The following is an 18,053-nucleotide window of genomic DNA, read 5'->3' as shown; positions in this document are numbered from 1 at the left end:
GCGTTGTCCAAATCCCAGAAACGCCGGCACCAGAGGATAGATTGCATGGCCCGTCGACAGGCAGCCCAAGAAACTTCGGTCCCTAAATGGCGGCCGAAGGACACATTTGTTACTGGTCATGAACGACCATCTCCAGCTATTATGACAGAGTTGGGTCAGGGGAAACGGTTGGTCGACCGAGATATCGAGACCACGTTCGAAGAAGCCGATAAACGGATCAAACTTCTTCTTCGCCCAGGGGAGATGAAGGCACGCCTCGAGCATTTCAGGCAAGAGGCCGAGAGCAAATTAGCCCCGCCAGCTATACAAGAACCGTTGATTAAAATTCGACGGAATTTGCATCCACCATTCCTTGGGGAGGCTTTGGAATATATGCGCGAATTCCATAAGAAACATTCGGCCAACGATCTGTATGGTTTGCCGAAAGCATGCCAGGACACCATTGATCTAGTCCTGACTTGTCCGGACGCCGAGTGCATCATCCAGAAGACCTCTGACCCGGGATTGAAAGCAAGGTTCCAGCACATACGAGAAGCCCGTGTCCTTGGATTTGAAGTCGACCCATACACTGATATCGTTGCAGCCGACCTTCCTTTCTCAATGGAGGATCTTCAGTATTTACGATATCACTTCGAAGTATTTTCGGCGGTTTCTCTCTTCGGCCTCACGACCGATGAAGTAGCACGTGTTGCACGTCTGGATGCTTATCTCGATACCAGAGATGCCCGGCTATACTACCAAGAGCAGGTGCAGGTCCTGACCCCAAGCACACTGTCGATCTCAACCTCGCCTGCGGCGGTCACACAGAACCAACAAGCTGCCGAAGCCGCACCGCAGGTTCAAACCCTCGAAGAAGGGACAGAGGAGTCTTTTTGTCCAACTCTGACAAAAACAGAGCCCGCAGTCGTCGACCAAACGAGGGATGAGGTTAGCGAGGAGGGTCCCAACCCGATGGGCCCGTCAGTCTTGGATAACATGGAAATTAGTATGGTCCATGTGTTACCTGCTGATTTTCAATCAAGCACGGCTCAACCGAATTTCCTCGATGGTGATGTAGTCGCCGAGGAAACTGGCCATGTGGATTTTGTATCTATTGCTGAAGTTGAGTCAACAATGAAAGATGATAGTCTGAAGGCCGCTTTGACCGAATTATTTCCTCGTTCGTCATCGGCCGCACTCCACCATTTAAAGCCATTGTATGTGACGGCCCACATCGAGGGATATCCCGTTTCTAAAGTTTTTGTCGACTGTGGCGCGACCGTCAATATCCTGCCTCTGAACATCATGAAGGCCTTGCGTCGCTCGAACGACGAACTTATTCCGTCAGGGATCACAATGAGTAGTTTCGTCGGCGACAAATCTCAAACCAAAGGTGTACTTCCGTTAACTGTGACTATTGCCGGTCGCACTCACATGACCGCTTTTTTTGTAGTTGATTCCAAAACCGAGTATAATGCACTGCTCGGTCGAGATTGGATTCATCAAACCAGTTGTATTCCTTCCTCATTGTATCAAGTGCTTGTTTTTTGGGACGGCAAATCGGTCACTGTTCACCCAGCCGATAACCAGCCCTTTGAAACTAACATGATCCAAGCACGGTATTATGATGACCACGTCGGCTACATTACTTTGCAAGGCTTCAATGATGAAGGCCGGCCGACTCGGATTTCTGTACAGAAAGCTATCGAGGTTGGCGCCGAGAGTGTCCACCAGGATTCGGCGAGACTCGGATTAGCCAATTTCCTCCCCGAGGCCGATGTCTGACACCGATCGAGAAGCACGTAGGGCCGCGGTTTCATCGACTATGGAACGACTGCTGGCCCATTGGTATACTATATCTAAACAGCCAAATTCGGGCGTTAACCTCGTCGAGTTCCTGGCCGAAGGAGATAATGGTCCTGTTTTGTCTCTTGATAAAATTCAAGCCGCCCCGGCCGAGCTCGAAGACCATCGGCCCCAAGTTAAGGATCCCCTGGAAGAGATTAATGTTGGGATGGCCGATGACCCACGGCCTTTGTTTATTAGTGCTTTACTTCCCCAACAAATGAAAGATGAGCTTCGTGCCTTGCTTACGGAGTTCAAAGATTGCTTTGCTTGGAGCTACCATGAGATGCCCGGCTTAGATCGTACTCTTGTCAAGCATGAGTTACGTATTAAGCCCGGATGTAAACCTTTCCGTCAGCCACCGCGTCGATTTTCGACGGAAGTGCAACTCAGCATCAAGGACGAGCTGGTTCGGCTTTTGAAAGCCGGGTTTATTCGGACAGCTCGATATGTTGAATGGTTGGCGAATATCGTTCCTGTTTTAAAGAAAAATGGTGCACTGCGCATATGCATCGATTTCAGAAATCTGAATCTGGCAACTCCCAAAGATGAGTATACAATGCCGATTTCAGACCTGTTAATCGACGTCGCGGCGAGTCATGAGATGTTATCCTTTATGGATGGGCATGCCGGGTACAATCAAATATTCATCGCCGAAGCCGATGTGCATAAAACTGCTTTCCGTTGCCCGGGGGCACTCGGTACTTACGAGTGGGTTGTTATGCCATTCGGCCTCAAAAATGCCGGCGCCACATACCAACGAGCGATGAACACCATCTTCCACGACTTAATCGGAACCATCGTCGAAGTTTACATCGACGACGTTGTCATCAAATCTAAACGCCGACGGACACATCTGGACGACCTCCGACAGGCTTTCCTCCGCATGCGTCAGCACAACCTCAAGATGAATCCTGCCAAATGTGCTTTCGGCGTGTCGGCCGGAAATTTCCTTGGTTTCCTCGTGCATCACCGTGGAATTGAAGTCGATGCGAATAAGGCACGCGCAATCGTCGATGCTCCACCCCCAACGACGAAGAAACAACTCCAGTCCTTACTCGGCCAGATCAATTTCCTCCGCCGATTTATTGCTAACTCGGCCGGTAAAATGAAAGCGTTCTCCACGCTTTTGAAACTCAAGGACTCAGATAAATTCGTGTGGAACGGCGAGCATCAGGCGGCGTTTACACAAATCAAAATATCCCTCACGAAACCCCCTGTCCTAGTTCCCCCTCGGCGTGGTAAACCTCTTAAGCTCTATATCTCGGCGGCCGAAGAGTCCATCGGCTGCCTCCTCGCGCAAGACAATGATGCCGGCCGAGAGCAGGCTATATTTTATCTAAGCCGGAATCTCAATCAACCAGAGATCAATTATCCCGCCGTCGAGAAACTGTGTCTCGCCGTATTTTTCGCCGCATCCAAGCTCCGGCATTACATGCTCCCGTCGGTCACCCAAGTCATTGCCCAGACCGACGTTATCCGGTACATGCTTACCCGACCAATCGTCAAAGGCCGAATTGGGAAGTGGACAATGGCGTTGTCCGAATTTAGTTTGCAGTACGTGCCGCAAAAAGCTGTGAAAGGACAGGCGTTGGCCGATTTCCTTGCTCAGCACCATTCGCCTTACGGTTTCGGGGATGCTGACGTCGAAATCGGCATGGTGGTGACCCGCGACAACTATTGGACGATGTATTTTGATGGTTCCAGTACTTCGTCTTCGGCCGGCGCGGGCATCGTCCTTCAATCTCCTCACAACGATCGCTGGTATTTTTCGCTCAAATTGGATTTCGAGTGCACCAATAATCAGGCCGAATACGAGGCTCTTGTCATTGGTCTTGGCCTCCTTCTTGACCTTCGAGCCACTCGTGCCCTCGTCCTCGATGATTCTGAACTCGTGATTAACCAAATTAATGGGTCTTTTCGCTGCATGAGTTGTACTCTGGCGCCCTACCACATGGTCGCCAGCTATTTGGCCGAGTCTTTTGACGGTATTACATTCGAGCATATTTCTCGGGTTCATAATACCGACGCAGACGAGTTGGCTCAAATCGCCTCCGGTGCTCAACTCATGGGGGGCAAGCTAGGCCGGGAGATACCAATATTACGACAGCTATACCCGGCCTTGGTTAATCAGCAAATCCTCCGACGAGACAATGTGATCCGCACCAGGGTCATGTCCTTACCTTCGTTGTTAGATCGGCAGGACTCTATAGAAATTTGCGCGGCCGAGGCTATACCAGATGATTGGAGGAAACCCATTATGCAGTACCTTGATAATCCTAACGGGACACATAGTCGCAGGACACGGGTTCACGCCATGAACTATGTCACGTACCAGAACGAGTTGTACCGAAATGGCGAAGATGGTTTGTTACTGCTATGCCTCGGCCCCCAAGAGAGTGCTCGGGCGATCGCAGAGGTTCATGAAGGGGTATGCGGAGCTCACCAGTCTGGACGGAAAATGCGATGGCTACTCCGACGACACGGCTATTTTTGGCCGAGAATACTGAAAGATTGTATCGAGTTTGCACGAGGATGCGTGCAGTGCCAAATCCATGGGCCTATACAAAGGGTCCCGGCCGAATCACTACATTCGGTCATTAAGCCGTGGCCGTTTAAAGGATGGGCCATGGACGTAATCGGCAAAATCACGCCGACTTCTGGAGCTGCTAAGCATGCATGGATAATAGTCGCAACTGATTACTTTACTAAGTGGGTCGAAGCAAAATCATATGCCGAGTTAACATCTAAAGAAGTTTGCGACTTCGTGGAGGAACACATTGTGACTCGGTTCGGTGTACCGGAAACAATCATAACCGACAATGGAACAATCTTCACAGCCGAAAGGTTTAAAGAATACACGGCAAATTTGAACATTCGGCTGGAGCAGTCCACACCGTATTATCCACAGGCGAATGGGCAGGCCGAAGCAAGTAATAAAGTGTTGATCGGCATCCTCGAAAAAATAATAAAAGAGAGGCCTGGCATGTGGCATTTGAAGTTGAACGAGGCATTATGGGCATACCGAACGTCGCCCCGATCGGCGACTGCAACAACCCCATACGCATTAACCTACGGACACGATGCAGTGCTACCAGTCGAGTTGAGCATAAATTCGTTGCGATTAATTGAACAAAGTAGTTTGTTTAGCGCCGAATATAATCAGTCCATGAGACAGGAACTAGAAGATTTGGAAGAAGCGCGACTTGACGCTTATAACTTACTAGTGGCGCAAAAACAAATTGCCGAGCGAGCCTATAATCAAAAGGTGCGACAGAAAACGTTCGGCGAGGGTGAATTGGTATGGCAAACGGTGTTGCCCGTAGGACTAAAAGATCCTAGGTTCGGCAAGTGGTCGCCGAATTGGGAAGGGCCGTTCATTGTGCATAAAGTATACGGCAAAGGGGCGTATCATCTTAAAGATCGGACTGGTGTGATTCACAAATTACCGATTAATGGGAAGTTTTTGAAGAAATACTATCCAGTTACTTGGGAAATGCGTGAGTAAAAAATCAATCCATTAAAATTGATAAGTATTTACAAATGAGTAGGACGATTGGTTTACATTCAAATACATCTAAGGAGAAGAGGGAAGAAGAGTGCTGAGCAGAGCCTTCAACTCCAACCACCGCACGTCGGCCATGATGACTTCGGCTTGCCGATTCTTTTTAGCCAGCTTCAGCCGCTCGACTCGTTTGTTGGCCGCCGCATACTCAGTTAGGCGATCCTTCCCGCCTGACTCGAAGTCCCTCGCAAGCTCAGAAGCAATGGCCGACCGGCGTTTTGCTAGTTCGGCCATCTGACGGTCGAGCTCGGCTAACGTTTCTCCTTTTGCCCGTAGATCGTCAATCTTCGGACGGAGGGTGTCTTGAACGGCCATGGCGGCTTGCAGGTCCTGTTCGGCCTTCAGAGCAGTCTGGAAGATACTAAATGTCTCCCGAACGCGCTCCAAGGCAGACGATGCCCGGACAATGGCATCTCCGCTCAGGCGACCATCGGCTCCAAGGTCGTTCAGACACACGCCGAGCAAATCGAGACCGTTGCGCTCAAGAACTTGCGATGATGAGAGCGCTAGGACTTCTCGCAGCTGGGTTAGGGCACTTGGATCGGCAGCATCAGTCGGAGCGGCCGAAGGGCCGGACTTTGCAATCGTGCTGGAGAGGAGGGCTTTGAATTCAACCTCCCATGAAGCCTGCACAAATAAATAAGGTTAAGTTTAAAGGAAGTCATGACAAGAATAGCAAGAAGGTGTCGTGTTTTAACCTGCCGAGAGGAGACCTCGGCCATGTCCCCAGGATCGTTGCTCGAACCTAAAGAACTCAATGGCCGAGCCCAGTGTCTCAGATTGCTTCTCACTTCACACGGCCGATGGAGGTTATCTACGTTTGATGGCCACTGAGGCGGCCAGGAAATATAGATAACGCCCTTCGGCGCATAGAATTGACGGTGAAAAGAATGTACAGGCACCTGACATTTGGTATTTTCTTTGTTTAGAGGTCTAAAGCGGAAAAGTAATCAGGAGGAGACGAGTGAAGGTACTTACGAAGGCCGAGGTAACCTCCTGTGGAGGAATATGGAAGCTTTGGTCTTGGGGATGGACCGGCGATTCCGCCGTAGCCTCGGGTTCCTCAAGCAGCCGTTTGCCCCGGTCGGCTGCCGATGGGCCGACTGGCGCAGCTGCTTCAGAGGAGGCAGGGACGCCCTGGTCCTGAGAAGGAACGAGAGGTTCGGCCACCGGGATCGGTTCCTCGATCGGGCGCTTGCCACGATTAGCTGGGGAGGGGCCGGTTTGAACCGCCATCTCGGGCACCGGGATCGGTTCCTCGACCGTGCGCTTGCCACGATTAGCCGGGGAGGGGCCGGTTTGAACCGCCATCTCGGGTATTGGAGGAGGTTGTCGACGAGTATGAGGACGGTGCGCCAGCGGGACCTCGTCGCTCCCCTCGCTCTCGTCCAACACAAGGACCGAGGGCTTTGGATTCTTGGGAGAGGTTCCCTCGGTCGTAGAAACCGCCTGTTGTGAGACAGGTGCCTTCTCGACAGAGGGAGGTACAACTGATGCGCCGGCCACTGAGGCAGGCTGCGCTGGGGTCGTCTCTGCGGCCGAGGCCGGTTGTTTCTCGACCCCAGAATGGCCGGCGGCGGGAGAAGAAGCACTGGGAGTCGTCGTGTGACTGGAGATAACGTGGATCTCCCGGGCACCCTTCTTCGCCATTTGTTTGACCCGCTTGGCTGGCGGGGAAGGCTCGACAGCCGGCTCGGCCTCTTGGCGAGGCCGTTTGATCAGCACGGCCCTACCAGCGGGTTTGTCCTTTTGGGCCACGACCGATTTTTTCCCGGTCGTGGCAGCGGCAACTGCCTCCGTCTTTCTCAAAGGTCGACTACCTAAAAAGATAGACAATTCAGTAAGGCAACTCAATATGCAAGGTTGATGGAAAGGAAGAAAATGAAACCGGTACCTTGAGGATGAGGGGCCGAGGCCTTCTTAGGCCGGTCACTGAAGAGTCTGCTAAGCACGTCTTCGACCGGCGCACCAAAGAATTCCTGGGTGTATTTCTCCCACCACTCACCAAAGGTGTCGGTGCATTGGGTTTCCGGGGTGGCTGGTCGAAGGCGGAATTTTTGGCAGCGCTCTTGGAACTCCTTCACGGCGGTTCTACATTCCTTCTCAGAGGAACGAGGTTCGCGTCCACGGCTTAGGACCGTTCGGGAGGAGAGAAGGGGGATAGGGCAGCCTTGAAGGTAGCCGAGTTGTCGGGCGAGGAAGTTCGGATGATATACTTCCCATCCTGACCGTTTCCCATCGCAGCCGAGAGGGAGGTCGCGGGCAAGCACAAACGACCCCCAGGTCTGACGGAGATCGGCGTCCTCCTCCGCGCTCCATGGGGAGATAGGCAGCCTGATGGAGGAAGGATAGTTTCGACGACGACATATTAGGAACTCGTCGTTGGAGAAGTCGTCGAGAGCGAAGAGGTACCGAAATACCTCTTCGGCTTGATGGGGAGGTGTCGGTCGAGAGGCCAGTTGAGACCCAAGCGCCTCTGTTGGTGAGAATTCGGCTATGGCCGGCCGAAGGGAGGCGAAGTATACCTGCAACCAGAGTTGGAAGACCCAGAGAGGACCATTCTGGTGCGGGTCGACCTTTTGGAGGGTCGCCTCGGCCAGGCAGCGGAAAAGTTGGGCGAGAATGTTGGAACTCAGCGCCAAGACGTGACCACTAGCCAGGGCTTCGGCTACCGGCATGTTCTCGACCAAACACTTGTTTGACTTGGTACAACAAATGTATTTGTTGTACCAGTAGAAGAGGAAGGCTTCATGTTCTCCCTCTCGCAGGTCCTCTTCTCCTCGGCCGGCGAAGTGAAGATAGAGGGTGTTGTAATTACAGAAGTTCTTGTGGAGCTTCTGAATATCTTCCTTCGACGGGATATGACCGTCACGGCTCAAGGTCTCGAAGGCCCGACGGTCGAAGAGCGTTTTCAGGTCGATATTCGACGGATGCCCAGAGAGGGTCGCGTCGACAGGGATCCCGATCGCCGAAGTCCCCAGAATGGCAGTAATATCCAGGATGGTGGGACCAATGGGACCCAGAGGGAGGACCATTATGTTGGTGGCCGAGCACCAGAAGCACAGAGCGGCTTGGAGAAGTTCCTTGTCGGGGACGATTTCCATGGACGAAAGGAGGATGGCGTCGTAGATGCCAAGGGCTTTCCATTGCTCGCCGAAGAGTCGTTCCATTCGAACGACCCAGGCTGCCCAGGATGTGGTCGTCGAGGGCCAGGAGCCCTGGGGTTTAGCCGCATCCCATCGCGACCATTCAAACCCTTGAAGCAAGGGTTTTAGGCAGTGCTCCTGTAGAAGGCCGATGATAGTCGGCGGTATTGTAGCCTTGAAGAGAGGACCCAGGATTTGGTACTGGGTGTTCATGTCGTTTTCAAACCGGATGGTCTTGATCGAGCTCCGATCAAGGATCTTCTGATGTTGGTCACATTCCCTGGAAAGCTTGGAGATGAAGGATGCCATTATGAGAAAGAAGCACGGAGTAAAAGGGTTTTCTGGGTTGGGGATTTAAAGACGAAGACTCGGAATAGGAGAGGCACTAGAAATCAATGGCAGAGAATTTCGGGAAGTTTGAGAGCGTAGAAGTACAAATGAGGAAATTTCGGTACTTATAGAGGTTGTGGGGGGAAGAGCAATCGTTCGAAATTCAAAACAAAGGGCAAAATCGACCGAAGGAATTGTTGATCATGATGAACATTTGGGAAATGCGGTTGAGAAGACCGAAGGTTTTAGGGTTTTGGGGGCGCACGATTGCGTGTGACGGCTAAATTAATGACGAAAAGACGGTTCGACGACCGCACGATGACAAATGGGCTCACGGACTGAGGTAGTGGCTCGCGGATTGAGATAATGGTCATGATGGCAAGACGGTTCAGGCTGCCGCACGCCTTAGACGTCATTATGTGGGATTGGCCATGTTAGAGGACGCCACGTGGCGAGTAGGTTAGCAGGATCAAGATCGTGCGATCGTGCTCAATAAATGCGCCTTGGAACTCGGGTATAAGGATTCTGAATGGTAGATTCGCTTCTTCAAGGCCGGAACTCGGCCGAAGATTGCAGGCCGAGGACCTCAGAAGCGAGGGGGCAATGTTTGGGCCCAAAATAATAGTTTGGGCCGAGTGTAGAATCATTCTCGGCCCGGAAGGCCTTGCGACAAGAAGACCATGGATCGTTCAGCTTGTGGGCTTCCAAACCTAGGCCGGTTAGGTCAAAATGCAATGACAAGTCGAGTCCTGATACAATAGGGAGTCTCGGCAGGATTAACAACCTAGAAGCGGATAGGGCTCGAATAAGGACTAGGTTCACAATCTTAATGAAAATAGGACTGGTCGAGGTGATATTGATCCGGAGAGGGAAAACCTAGTCCGAATAGGATTCTATCTCAGATTCAGGGTCCAGTGCTATAAATAGCGGAAGCTGTGCATCAGGAAAATCCCCGACAAAATCAACACAAAATTGCCCTGTGCAAACTCTCACAACTTGAGATCTTTTTCTTTTCCTTTTTCGCTGACACATCTTCCGTTGGCATCAATAGCACTGTGGAAGCAACCAGTGATATCTTAAGTCGGCATAGATAGCTCTGTCACCGTAGAATTGGTCGGTCTCGCAGTATCTTCCGTTGGCATCAACAGCACTGCGGCGAGAACGGTCAATTACCTATCCAAGTCTTGGTCGAGAAGGGTTTTCGAATCCTTATTGGTCGAGGTCATCTCATTAGCCTTCTCGGCGAAGTGAGGTGTTACAGTTATTACATTCGGCACATTGAAAGCCGAATTCGGTTCGTGAACTTTGTAAGAGTAGCAGCCTTGTCTTCAGGCTCGAGAACCCAAGAGGCCGAGACGTGTTCCTTTCTCGGCCGCAATCGCAAGACGCAGAAGTCAGTAGCGCGACCCAACGCAACATCATCAAATTTACTCCTCGGCCGAGCCTCGGCCGACGAGTTGGCACACCCCGCAATCACCGAAGGACGTAGTTAGCTTAGAATATACTCGGCCTGCGCGCCACGTAGGCTCTGTAGTTTCTAGGGTCAACAGTATGAAAAAAAATATCACTATTTCACTTTAATGAGAAATGGATGGTCTTTTGGTGGGGCATGTTAAATTTGTTAGTTGGTACTTGGTAGGGTGTTTTTTTTTTAAAGAGGTCGTGGTTCGAGTATGATGGTAACTCAAATAGTTGGTACTTAGAGAAAATGTTGGAATTTGAATAAGTACTAACAACATAAGATTTCTACTTTGTTTAGGGTCTAATTTATGCACGTTTGGTATTTTTTTTCTTTTTTTCATAAAAAAACGGCTTCATTTTAAATTAAGCAATAAAAAATGTTTGATAAAAATAAAATATCTTATTTATTTTTAAACCAATTGCTTTTAGACGGTTGTTTTTACAAATAACATGTACATTGCTTTTAAAAGCTAATTTCATAAGACAGGGATAATTTAGCCATCAGATTCACAACCTGTATGAAATGTTAAGGGCTTGTAGGTGAGAAAATGACGGTATTAAATTCTAAAGTATGTCAAGTAACTTAAGTTGACGAAAAATTACACAAAATAGCTTTGAATATAATAGCATGGATGAAATTAGCAATTTTTAAAGAATTTAGGGACTTATTTTACCGAAAAAGTAATTCAGATACCTAATTTTCACTAATAGTTCAGCAACTACATCGACACTTCACCCTTCTTAAAAAGTTGCATTTTTGTTCTTCACTCTTTACAGCATCTGCACCAATTAGTGGAAGGCAAAGGCAATAAAATTGCTTTCACTATTTACTCTAAACAATAATTGCCTTTGTGCAGGTCCACCTGTTTGGAAGGAGGAAGGGCATAGGCAATTGCTATTATTCACAAATATTTTTTTATTATTCTTTTAATGTTTTATTCATCTAACGAAATGACAGCATGTCATTCCGAATGAGACCAAACAAATCAGACCAAGACTTCCCTTCAAAAATTGTTGCCTATGTTAATAACTTTGACACTTTCCAATGATACGTGGAGAAGCCGGCGAAAGTGCATCCAATTAATAGCTCCTAATAGGCCTCTGTCCATGTAAATCCAAAATGGAAGACATTGATGAGATTAAGGAAAAATAATGTATACGTCTTGCGCTTTTAACTTCAATCCAAAACTCGTGTACAAACTCACTACTTAGCATGGAAATTCTTTTATCTAGATCAAAACTTGTATCTGTATGTATTTTCCCTAGCCACTCAATCAACAGTTGGTCGAAGTGTTCGTACATGATGCCTTAAAAGTCGATCACAGTTCTGGTTTGAAAATGACTGAGTGGTGAAAGGACTTTGTTGTTAGCATAATACTAGTTCCTAAACTCGTTGAATCCACTTATCGGACAGTTTCGATGTATGGTGGAAAATACGATCACCCAAGTCTTTCTTGTCATTATGAAATACGAGAAATATCTCTTGAATAATTAGAATTTCCACCACCGTAGTTGGTTGGAATTGAGACTGTGTTGCTGTTGAAGTCCCCACAAATGAGCTCTTACCAAGCCACTTGCACCAATTAAGACATCGGTGTAAGGGTTTTAGTCGCACTATTTGCAAATTCCATTAAAGGCCTCTAATTGGGCATTCATATCCTTTACACAACCATTAATTTAACATTCAGCGACTAATTGTTAATAAATCAATGATCATGAAAAGAAGAAAATGGATTGCAAAGTCAAATCTTGTTTCATAGATAAAAATAAAGAACATTACAAAGTTTTCAAGACGGTTAGATTACATGAAATGAATACATCTTGTCAAACATTTATTATAGAGTTACAAGATTCTCGACCATTCATATAGTGTCATGTGTCATTATTTATTAGTAATATCCTCTCAGATTTTTTATAAGATTCTCGATATAATACCACGTTGCTTTCACTATTTACTCTAAACAGTAATTGATTTTGTGTAGGTCCACCTGTTTGGAAGGAGGAAGGGCATAGGCGATCTCTATTATTCACAAATATATATTTTTTTATTCCTTTAATGTTTTATTCATCTTATCCTCTACATGTCATTATTGCCGTAGATTTTGTTAAGATTCTCGACCATTTACATAGTGCCACCTATTATAATCCATTAGTAATATCCTCTCAAATTTTTTATAAGATTCTCGACCATTCATATAATACCACATGTCATTATCCATTAGTAATATCCTCTCAAAATTTTTTATAAGATTCTCGACCATTCATATAATACCACGTGTCATTATCTATTAGTAATATCCGCTAAGATTTTTAGTATGATTCTTTACCATTTATAAATTAGGGTAAAAGACTGTTTACTATCCTTATTGTGGATGCAAATTTCTTCCTCCTCGATCTTGGACGATTTTGCACCTACAAAACAATTAACACCTTAGGTTAAGACCAAGAGCCTCACGCGCCCACGATGAATGGGGGGGGGCTTTGCCCGAAGAACCTCCGATGCCAAAGTTAGAATTTAGAGAGAAAGAGTGTTTAGAGAATTTTGGGATTTTTGCCAAAGTGTTGGAATTAGCTTTTTGGTGAGAATGGGAGTATATTTATAGGGATAGGAGGTGGCTAGGGTTTTTAGGTTTAATTAGCCAATTTATTTGGCTATTAAACATAAAATGAATGTTTTGGTGGTTTTTTGTATAATTGGCTAATAAAAAGGAAGAAATGGTGGGAAAATGTAGAAAAAGGTAATGGATTAGGTTTTTCAATGGGATAGCCGGCCCTCTTGTGTTTTTAGGTTTGAGTGGATGTTTCAAATTGACAATTAAGGGATTGATTAGGTAATTAATCCCTTAATTAGTCAATTATTATGATTTTATGAAATATGAAAGGAATAAGTATATTATTTAGCTAATTGATTAGCTAAATAATGAAATGGGAAATATATGAATAAATTAGGTTTTAAGTTGATACCTATTTTGGGCACTTTTGACTTGGTTGAAAAAATGATTCTCTACTGCTCGCGTGTAGGAAACCCGGTATGCCTCGAGGGTATTTTTGTCCTCTTTTGTCCAAAAGTCCACGTGTCGCCTAGTGAATATTTTTGGCTCCACAAATGCCCCCACACCTGTTGGGCTGCTCGCAAAAAAGGGCAGCAGGTGTAGAGATCTTCTTGCTTTAGAAAACTTAAGACTGCTTCCTATTTTGATGTTGATTCTCTCTTTAATAGGAAATTAGATCCTTCTAGGAAAGGGAAATAAATTTCTCTCAAAGCCTATTTAAGTCCACCTTAAGTGGGTTATTAAATCAACTTTGGAGAGCGATTTATTCTACCCTACAAGAGAGAGATAGCTTAGAGGATATTTGTTCCCCCTCCTCTAGCAATCTTCTACATCTTGCCCGTGCAAAGGACCGTCTTTCGTTGCTTTCTTCGTCTTCTTCGTGCCGCACCGATGTAAGAAAAATTTAATTTTTCTTGCCTTATTCTTGGATAGTGCTATTGCGGGGCAGCCGTCGGGGTGGTGCGGCACATCGGCTGGCAGGGGCCAGGAGTTGGCTCGGCATGGGCCGAGGAGATGTTGTGGCAGGGACCACTGCTTGGGCAGCTTGGCTTGGCTTGAGCCAAAAGGCAGCTTATGCAACTAGGGTCGCGGATTGTGGCGCTGGGGCGCAGTGCTAGGCGAGCCGCATGGCTCATGTCCTTTGGGCTCTTGGACCTGACTCGGGCCAGGCTGGTGATTGAGAGAAATAAGGAGATTGCGGGTCTCATGGGCTGCTGGAATGTTGGGCATGCAGGCCTCCTGCCTGTTGGAATGCTGGGTTGAGCTCCTCTGCTGAGTACCATGAATGTCGTTGGCTGCTTAGTCCTCTTTGCCGAAAGAAAGGTGGGCTGCTCCAGAAAGAGGAGGTAAAGAGGATCAAGGCGGATGCATTGGCTAGTCTGATCGCTGTCGTGGAGCTTACTATGAATGAAGATGGAAAGAAGAGATCTTCCCCGCCTGCTCATGAGATGCCAGTTAAGAAAAAACTGAAGACTTCTTCTGCTGCTCATGAGGGTCCGCTTGCTACCGAGAGGTATGTGATTGACATGATTTTCCAATGGGAAGAAATGTAAGGCTGCTAGATCTGAGCATGTGGCGTCTTCCATGTTGAGAATGGCTAGTACAATTGTGGATAAGATTACTCAGCGTAAAGGTTTTATCATGCCCTCAGTGTCGAAGTCTGTACCAGGACGTTCTTTGGGAGCCAAGTCCGGTTCACCTTTGTAGAGACTTGCTATTATGAAGAGTGGTAAGGTGGACTCTGCTGCTAAAGTGGCGCCAAAGCCTGCTCCTTTTGCTGCTGAGATTGATTCGCCTCAGATTCAAGATCTTAAGCTTGCAATTTCTGAGCTTCGTTTCGCTACTTATGCTAAGAAGAGAGTGGATGAGCTGCTCTATTTCTCCGGAAGACTTGCTTGCTTTTACTTTTAAGGCTTCCATTGGTGAAGTAGTTGGAGAAGTTAGTGCCCAGACTGGGGCAGCTGGGGGTGAAGCGCCGGATGATGCCGTTGCTAAGAGCGTTACGGCTGTTGAAGGTGTGGCGACCGAGTAGTCGTGGAATGTCCAAGCTGCTGTAGTGTAGTATTTTAGGTAGCCTTTAGGATTTTCTTTGTTTTTCCTTGTAGCTCTTGTTTTTCTTGAACTCATTCGGCCTTTGCTAGTTGTTTATAAACATGTTTTCCTTCATCTTCGCTTCTTTTGTTCACGCTTTAACCTTTAGACTTGATAGACCAGTGGCAAGCATGCTACTTTTTTATAAGCAGACAAGCTCGCGTAGCCTATGCAGCCGTAGGTGTTGGTGTAGAACTTTGCAAAGTTGTTAGCCATAGGGTTGGCAGCCGGATGCCTTACTTACAGAAGCAGACAAGTCCGCGTAACCACTAGGTTGTTAACCTTGACTTTCTTCAATTCCGTAGGTTGCGTAGCAAGTATCACAACACTTTAGGACTTGGTGTAGGTTGTTCCGCGCTTGGCAGAGGTGAAGCTTATCGACTACGTAGCATGTCGGCAGTGGATAAAACTTCGTATATGCACGCTAGCTTGTTTAACATTTCACAAGAATGCGCAGTTGTATAAGTCTAGCGCGGCTTTACTGCTCGAAGGGCAAGCCGTAGGCAGTCTTCCGGAATCCGTAGGCTACCTTAGTGCATTCGGTAGCAGCTTTAGGGTTCCAGGGCAGTCGTCTGTAGGGCGTACTGCATAATGTGCCCCCTCCGTCTCTAGGGCCCGGTTCCCTACGGATTAGGCCAAGAGGCCCAAAATCCTTCAGTTAGCTAAGCCTTGAAAAAGACCATTGTGGCTACTTCTAGGAATCCCGGCGCAAGCCATCGTGCATCTAGTTATACTAGGGCAGCCAGGCTTATCCACGTCTGGATATTCGGAGTGTAAAGTTTATCCTCCCGTCTTGGAGAGCTAACCCATATGGGTGTCGGGGAATTGGTTTACCCTCTCGCACTGGAGAGCATGGTTGGTCCCTCGGGGGGCGCAATTCCTGCGATGAGTCCCTAAGAAGGGCGCATCCTTCTTTTGAAGTGCAGGAATGATCAGTTGTTGTAAGCATGCAGCCGAGCCAAGTTGTGATTACTTCTGAATTTCTCATTGAAAAATGAGTGAAACGAACGAGAACTTAACTGTAAGGTAGGAACTGCATAACAACTGGATAGTCCTCAGCTTGTGAGGTGGTGCCCGTCGAGCTTATTGAGTCTTCGGGTTTTGATGTAGCGGGAGGTCACACATGGTACTTCTTCAGATTGTAGGCCATCCATTTTTTTTTCAATTTTTTTACCGCTTCATGGTGGTGAGGTTGTAATTACTCTTGCCCCCTACTCTGCTGATCTTGTACGGACCTTCCCAGATGGGATCCATCTTTTTGGAGCCTTCTCTGCTGGCAGTGATGAAGGCTTTTTCTGCGTCGTCGACATGCAAATGCCAGAAGTCTCCATCGGGTGGAGTAGGCGCAGCTAGAGTGTGCTCGGCTACTTCTGAGGCATCGTTGGGCCGCTCTGTTGCGTCACCTAGGCTCGGCGTGAAGATGCAGTAGGGAGCTGTGGAGATGGGGCCATGTCATACGCAACAGGAGATGCTCAACTGCCGGTATTGGGCCACTCTAGAGTTGAATCCTTGAGCAAGGGTCGGCTAGGGCCGTGTGATGCGCAGCAAGAAATAGTACTAAACTTCCGGTACATGTTGCTCCTATATAGAATCTTTTAGGGTGACGAGGACAAAACTTGCTTTCGAGTGTGTCCTTCCAGTGTTGCGTTTGTCAGAAAACTTTACATCCGCCAGGGTCTACGCCTTTATCGTCGCGCGTCTGGATTGGGCAGAATAGTACGTCATTAGAATGATTACATGCGTTTGAAAGTAAAACTTGTGCTTCTAGGTTGCAACAACTATCGCCAAAGTTAACTTTTGAATTTTTAATAACATCGATGAGAGCTTTTGAACTGTAGAATACAGGTAACTGTGGAATACAGGTAGTCGGGCCCCCATCTCTTCTCGCATGATGGTAGAGCTTATTGCTACTTTAGATAACGTCAAACATGTGAATAAGTCCTCCGCTGCTTCTAGGGAGGTGATGTCAGGTACTTCTTCAAGTCCTTGAATGTGCATTGGCGAGCCTCATCCCAAAGTGCATACTTCTCTGCCAAAGCAAAAGAGTCTGCCAGAGTTAGATCTTCTTTCATGATCAATTTTCCGAATAGCGGGTGGTCTGCTGGAAGTCCTTTTTGGAAGGCTGCTCTAGCTATCGAGTCGTTGCATCCGACTATTTTTGCCTTCTCTACTTTGAACCTCCTCACATAGTCGCGAAGCGACTCCTTTTGGTTCTTCTTGACGTTGAACAAATGATCAGACTTCTTTTTGATTGAGCGATAGGATGAATATTCTTTGGTGAAAACCAAAGAAAGTTCGTAGAAATCCCGAATGGATTGTGGCGGCAGGGTGTAGAACCAATCTTGCGCCTCGCCTTGTAGAGTGGTGGCGAATATCTTGCACATGAGCTCATCGTTGTTTCGATAAATGATCATTGCGCTTCGGTAGCGCTTTAAGTGTCTCTCCGGGTCTTCATCCCCTTTGAAAGATGTGAAATGTGGCATGCTGAACTCTCGTGGAGGCTCTGCCTGCTCGATCTCGTCCGTGAAGGGTGACCTGCTTATGTTGGTCATGTTCCGTCGTAGTGCCTCGTTGGTGACCTCGTTGCGTTGGAAATCATGCAATCGCTTGGTCAAGAGTCTCTCTACTTCTTCCTGAATTTGCCTTTGTTGGGGTAGTGCAGCTCTCGGCTGCCCCCAGCCATGACTTGCTGGTCTAGGCTGCTCTTCCATGTGTTTGGCTCGTCTATGCCGCAGATGCAGTGCATATGGTGCATTCCTAGCAGGCGAGCGAGTTCTTCGCAGGCTGCTGGTTGAACTTGAGCTGGATTGAGTGACTGCTTCTCTCCGTCAGTCGTGCTACCTACTCTGATGTGAGGTGGATGATGCTCCTTGTGGGCTTAGCCGCGAATGAACACTTTGTCTGGAAGGTTGCTGATGTTGACTATCGGAGTGTGACCCCAACCGTGAATGTATGCTCATCCGTGGGCCTAGTCGAGAGTACACGCTCCTCCGCGCGCTAAGACGGGAGTATACGCTATCTCGGGGGCCCAATCGGGAATGTACACTGCCTGAACGTTCAGCTCGTGGCTGGTCGAATGGCTAC

The sequence above is a fragment of the Malus domestica genome, chromosome 06 (assembly GCF_042453785.1).
Source record: "Malus domestica chromosome 06, GDT2T_hap1".
NCBI classification, from domain to species: domain Eukaryota; kingdom Viridiplantae; phylum Streptophyta; class Magnoliopsida; order Rosales; family Rosaceae; genus Malus; species Malus domestica.
This window is presented reverse-complemented; position numbering follows the sequence as displayed.